Raw genomic sequence first — 7091 nt, 5'->3', positions numbered from 1 at the left:
AGCCCAAATCCCTGTCCGTCTTCATCTGAAAAGGAGTGGCTGAGACTTTGGGCCCAGAGTCCAGCTCACCAGATGCTGTTCTCTTATCCATCCTGGAATCCCTCCCCGCTCACCTTCCAGAAGGCCCTGCCTCCTTGTCCACTGCATTTGTAACTCAGCACCTTGGGATCTGAACCTCTAAACACCCACCAGTCTCCCCAGTGAATTTGGTTAGGACTAGGCTTGCGCTATTACCATCAGAGACCCACCTCCCCTTCCCACCACCGGTCTTCTCCACCTGCAACACCTGAGCTGAGGCTGGTGTGGGACTCCTGGGAGGCCGTCTACCCCCCAGCTCTGGAGCTGCCTGGGACCCAAACCGTCACTCCTCTTCCCTGGGCCTTCCTCCCCAGCCCTGTTCTCTGTCTACCAAGGTCTGCTCCAGACCCTGAAAAGCCCCTAAATAAATACACTGTCAAACCACAAGCCTTGGGCTCCCTGTGATTCCTTTCTTCCTTCTCCTGCACTTGAAGAAGGTGCCCAAAACACTGGCATGAAAACCAGTGAAGTATATGATGTTCCAAGTGTTTAGCTGCTAATGCCTTTTCAAGATGCACATATTCTCAGAATACGTCCTTGGGTGCAGAGGCCGAGCTCTCGCACCTGGACCACATCCACCGGCAAGTGCTCTGGCCAGGGCACTCCCCCCACCCCACACCCCAGGCATCAGTTTCCTGGTGGCTCACACAGTTCAGCTACCTGTGGTCAACTTCCATCTGGAAGTAGATGGTCCCTTGAGGTGGTGTCAGAAGGGGAGAGCGGCGGTCATGCTGTGGCCCCACACCCACATCATCCACCTCACTTCACCTCAACACACAGGTATTTTATCACCTCACATCATCACAAGAAGGGTTGAAAACTTGAACTTGGAGCTTCAGGGGGGAGGACAAGATGGCGGCCGAATAGGGGGTCTTGTTTCGTCTGGTCCCTTGAATTCAGCTAGGTATCTATCAAACCGTTCTGAACACACACGAATTCAGCCGGAGATGTAAGATTTATCTGGCTCTCCACAAGCAGAAAAATAACTACAACAGATGAATGGATAAAGAAGATGTGGTCCATATACACAATGGAATATGACTCAGCCATCAGAAAGGATGAATACCCGACTTTTGCATCCACATGGATGGGACTGGAGGGGATCATGCTGAGTGAAATAAGTCAGCAGAGAAAGACAATTATCCTATGGTTTCATTGATTTGTGGAACATAAGGAATAGCACAGAGGACATTAGGAGAAGGAAGGGGAAAAATGGATGGGGGGAATCAGAAGGGGTGATGAACCATGAGAGACTGTGGACTCTGGGAATCAAACTGAGGGTTTCAGAGGGGAGGGGGATGAGGGGATGTGTTAGCCCAGTGATGGGTATTGAGGAGGGCACGGATTGCGTGGAGCACTGGGTGTTCTACGCAAACAACGAATCATGGAACACAACATCAAAACCTAATGATGTACTGTATGGTGACTCATATAACTGAACCTTTGGGGGGAATAGAGGAAGATAAGCAGAGCGGGGAGTGAGCTTCCATAAGCTGGCCACTAGAAAGTGATATAACACTGGAGCAAAATTTCAGGACCCTTGGAAATCTGCTCTAGTGAGAGGCACCCCCAAGGGCACAGGGGACGAATAGGGCAGAATTCTAGGGGGATCGTTGTGGTCTCGGGATTCCAGGAGACTCCGAAAGAATGGGGAAGCCTGAACCGGCAGAGTACTCAAGCAGTGGAGTGGGGAGACTGGTTATGGTCAGCAAGTCCAGAAGGGACTTTCGGCTCTGGACACCATAAACCGTGAGCCAAGCCGGGAGGGAGACCACCCTCTGCCTGACCACCCTGAAAAGGACTAGGTGCGGGCTAACATCCTAGGGGAGATGTAGAACACCTTGTGCCCATGACAGGGACAGCTGTCAGGGCGCTGTGGCCCACAAAGAGGTGCCGGGGCAGCACCCAGCACGATTAGGGAGCTGTGGAAGAGGGTGCACCGTGAACCCACCTCCGCTAGCAGTTGCAAAGTCACAAAGCACAGAGATGCTCATGGGTCTTCATGACTGCCTCGGGAGAGGTGCAGCAGGCAAGAGCTGCAGGAGTCTGTGGAGTCTGGTACGCACAGAGGGGAGATGGTTTGACCTGGAGGATTTGTTGGCGGCGGGAGGCGGGCAGGGTGTGCAACGAACTTGCGACTCTGGGCCAGATTCCTGCAAGGCCAGGTTTGCTCTGACCCTCTAAAGAGACGTACAGTGACGCCAGGGAACAAAAGCCACACAGCTGACCAGCTCACATTAAGCGCATCCCCCTGGCAAGGGGAGGGGCAACTCCCCCCAGGCAAAGATGCCTAAGAATCCGAGCAGCAGGCCCGGCCCCCAGAAGACAGACTAGAAGAAGAGGTGAATGGTCAGCTCATTTCCCACAGGACTGGAAAACTCCAGCACTGGGGGGGAAATAATATAGGGAGCTCCGAGTGGTCCCGCATGGCTTGTCCATACTTTAGGCTAAAAGGTTACATGCCTTCTTTAGTTTCTCTGCTTATGTTTTCTTTCTTTTTCTTTGTTTTTACCCTGTTCCCATTTCAAATAGATTCTTACTTCCCAACCGATTCTTTTTTTTTTGTTTTATTTATTTATTTGTGAGAGATAGAAAGAGCAAGAGTAAGGAGGAGAGCAGAGGGAGAGGGAGAAGCAGACTCCCCACTAAGCAGGGAGCCTGACATAGGCCTCAATCCCAGGGCCTTGGAATCATGACGTGAGCTGCAGGCAGCTGCTTAACTGATTGAGCCACCCGGGCACACACCCAGCCTATGTTTTTAAGTTGCTTCTTAACTTTTGTTTTTTTCACATCGATGTTTTAAAGATGTATGCCCCATACTAGACTGCTTTTCACTCTACTCAACTTACCTTGATATATATAAGTTCTGATTTCTTTGCTGTTGGGGGATACAGTGCCTTCTACCACACAGACCAAAAATCAAACAAGAACAGGCAGATCGCCCCGGTTTGTCCATCCTGAGAAATTATACTCTCTCTCCCCACCACCCCCATTTTTTCTTTCTTATGGTTTGAGATCATCTTGGCTCTGGTTGCATACCTGTGGTAGCTTTTGACCACTTCGGATTTTTTTCTAAGGTGCATTTTGCTTGGGTCGTGGTTGATATTCTGGATTCTGTCCATTCACTCAACCATCCCTTGACAGAATGACTAGGAAGAGGAACTCCCAACAAAGAAAAGAGCCAGAGACAATGTCCTCCGCCACAGAACTAATGGATATAGATATAAGCAAGATGTCAGAGGTGGAACTCAGGATACTAATCGTAAAGTCAATAGCTAGGCTTGAAAAAAGCATTAGTGACAATATAGAATCTCTAAGAGCAGAAATGAGATCCAGTCAAGCTGAACTTAAAAACGTCATGACTGAGAGACAGTCTAAACTGGATACTCTAACAGCCAGGGTATATGAGGTAGAATAACCAATCAGTGACCTAGAAGATAAGCTGATAGGAAGGAAGCCGAGGAATATAGGAACAGGCAGCTAGTAATCCCTGAAAATCGACAGAGAGATCGATGATGCCATGAAACATTCCAATGTCAGAATTACTGGGATCTCTGAGGGAGTGGAGGGAGTGAGAGGGCTAAAAGGTATATTTGAGCAAATCACAGCTGAGAACTTCCCCCAGTCTGGGGAAGGAAACAAGCATTCGTATCCAAGAGGAAGAGAAGACCCCACCCAAAATCAATAAAATTAGGTGAACACTCTGACATATAATAGTGAAGCTTGCAAATCTTAAAGCCAAGGAAGCTATCCTGGAAGAAGCTAGGTGAAAGAGATTCCTTATGTGTGGAGGGAGGAACATCAGAATAACATCAGACCTACCCACAGAGACCTGGCAAGCCAGAAAGGGCTGGCAAGACATATTCAGGGTCCTAAATGAGAGGAACATGCAAGAGGGATGGGGCAGCTGGGTGCTGGACATTGGGGAGGGCATGTGCTATGGTGAGTGCTGTGAATTGTGTAAGACTGATGAATCACAGACCTGTACCCCTGAAATAATGCATTAGGTGTTAGTTAATTAATTAGTTAATTAATTCATCTTTCAAGTGCAGCTAGGAATACTTCATCCAGCAAGGCTGTCATTCAGAGTGGATGGAGAGATAAAGAGCTTTCTGGACCAGCAGAAACTGAAAGAATATGTGACCACCAAGCCAGCCCTGCAAGAAATATTAAGGGGGATTCTATAAAAGAAGAAAACCCCAAGAGTAATATGGACCAGAAATTGACAGAGACTACCTATAGAAACAGGGACTTTACAGGCAGTATGATGGCACTAAAATCGTATCTCTCAATAGTTACTCTCAATGCGAATGGATTAAATACTCGCATCAAAAGATACAGGGTTTCAGATCAGATTTAAAGAGCAGGACCCATCCACATACTGTCTACAGGAGACTCATCTTGAACCTAAAGACACCTCCAGATTGAAAGTAAGGGCATGGAGAACAATTTACCATGCCAATAGACCTCAAAAGAAAGCTGAGGTAGCAATTCTCATATCGGACAAATTAGATTTCAAACCAAAGACTGTCGTAAGAGATGTAGAGGGACACTATATCATTCTGAAAGGGTCTATCCAAAAAAAGACGTAACAATTGTAATTATCTATGCCCCCAACTTGGGAGCGGCTAACTACCTAAACCAACTAATAACCAAAATAAGGAATCCTATTGACAATAGTACATTAATAAGAGGAGACTTCAACACTCCCCTCACAGCCATGGACAGATCCCCTGAGCAGAAGATCAACAAACAAGAGCTTTGAAGGACACACTGGACCAAATGGACTTCAGAGATACATACAGAACATTCCATCCTAAAACAACAGTATTCTAATTCTTCTTGAGTGCCCACGGAAATTTCTCCAGAACAGATCACACACTGAGTCATACATCTGGTCTCAACCGATACCAAAAGACTAAGATGATTCCCTGCATATTTTCAGACCACAATGCTTTGAAACTGGAACTCAACTACAAGGAAAAATCTGAAAGGAACGCAAACACTTAGAGGTTAAAAAGCATCCTGCTAAAGAGCGAATGGCTCAACCAGGAAATTAGAGAGGAACTGAAGCAATTCAGGCAAACCAATGAAAATGAAAACACATCGGTTCAAAATCTATGGGATACTGCCAAGGCAGTCCTGAGGGAAGTACACAGCCATCCAAGTCCCACTCAAAAATTTAGAAAAATCCCAAATGCGCAAGCTAACCTCACACCTGAAGGACCTGGAGAAAGAACAGCAAATAAAGCCTAAAACAAGCGCAGAAGAGAAATTATAAAGATTAGAGCAGACATCAATGAAATAGAATCTAGAAGACTAGTAGAACAGGTCGATGAAACTAGAAGCTGGTTCTTTGAAAAAAATAAACCTCTGGCCAGACTTATCCAAAACAAAAGAGAATGGACCCAAATTAATAAAGTCTTGAATGAGAGTGGAGAAATCACAACTAATACCAAGGAAATAGAGACAATTATTATAACTTACTACCACGTGCCAAAGCTGCGTGCCAACAAACTAGGTAATCTGGAAGAAATGGATGCATTCTTGGATACTTATAAGCTACCAAGACTGAAACAGGAAGAAATAGACAATCCGAACCGACCAATAACCAGCAAGGAAATTGAAGCAGTCATCAAAAACTTCCCAAAAAACAAGAGTCCAGGGCCAGATGGCTTCCCAGGGAAACTCCACCAAACACCTAAAGAACAAGTCATACCTATACTACTGAAGCTATTCTGAAAAATAGAAATGGAAGGAAAACTCCCAGACTTGTTCTATGAGGCCAGCATTACACCAATCCCAAAACCAGACAAAGACCCCATCAAAAAGAAGAGTTACAGACCGATATTCCTGATGAACATGGATGCCAAAATATTCGACAAGATCCTAGCCAATAGGATCCAACAGTACATTAAAAGGATTATTCACCAGCACCAGGTGGGATTTATCCCTAGGATACAAGGGTGTGTCAACATTTGCAAATCAATCAATGTGGCGTACTACATTAATTAAAGAAACGGTAAGAACTATATGATCCTCTCAATAGATGCAGAAAAAGCATTTGATGAAATACAGCATTCTCTCCTGATTAAAACTCTTCAGAATATAGGGATAGAGCGAACATACCTCAATATCATAAAAGCCATTTATGAAAAGCCCTCCGTGAATATCATTCTCAACACGGAAAAACTGAGAGCTTTTTTTTATGAGGGCGAGACACAACAGGGATGCCCACCCTCACCACTTCTGCTCAACATAATGCTAGAAGTCCTAGCCTCAGCAATCACAACAAAAAGAAATGAAAGGCATTCAAACTGGCAAAGAGGTCAAACTCTCTCCCTTTGCGGGTGATATGATACTTTATGAGGAAAACGCAAAAGACTCCACCCCAAATTACTAGAACTCATACAGCAATTCATCAGCATGGCAGGATACAAAATCAATGCGCAGAAATCAGTTGCATTTCTTTTGTTTTTTTAAGATGCAGCAACGAAAAAAGTTGTATTTCCACGGTCACGGAGTGGAAAAAATCATTGTGAAAACGTCTATGCCATCCAGAGCAATTGACACTTTCAGTGCCCACCCTATCAAAATACCATCAACATTTTTTTACAGAGCTGGAACAAGGAAACCTAAAATTTGTATGAAACCAGAAAAGATCCCAAATCGCCAGGAGATTGTTGAAAAAGGAAATCAAAGCTGGGGGCATCTCAGTCTGACTTCAAGCTATATCATAAAGCTGTGATCATCAAGACAGCATGGTTTTGGCACCAAAACAGACACATAGATCAATGGAACAGAATAGAGAGCCCAGAAATGCGACCTCAACTCTATGGTCAACTAATCTTCAACAAATCAGGAAAGAATATCCAATGGGAAAAAGACAGTTTCTTCAATAAATGGTGCTGGGAAAATTGGACAGCCACATGCAGAAGAATGAAAGAATGTACATTGTCTCACACCATACACAAAGATAAACTCAAAATGGATGAGTCCTCCGCGTCAGATGG

This window comes from Martes martes (assembly GCF_963455335.1).
Source record: "Martes martes genome assembly, chromosome: 10".
In the NCBI taxonomy this organism is placed as follows: domain Eukaryota; kingdom Metazoa; phylum Chordata; class Mammalia; order Carnivora; family Mustelidae; genus Martes; species Martes martes.
This window is presented reverse-complemented; position numbering follows the sequence as displayed.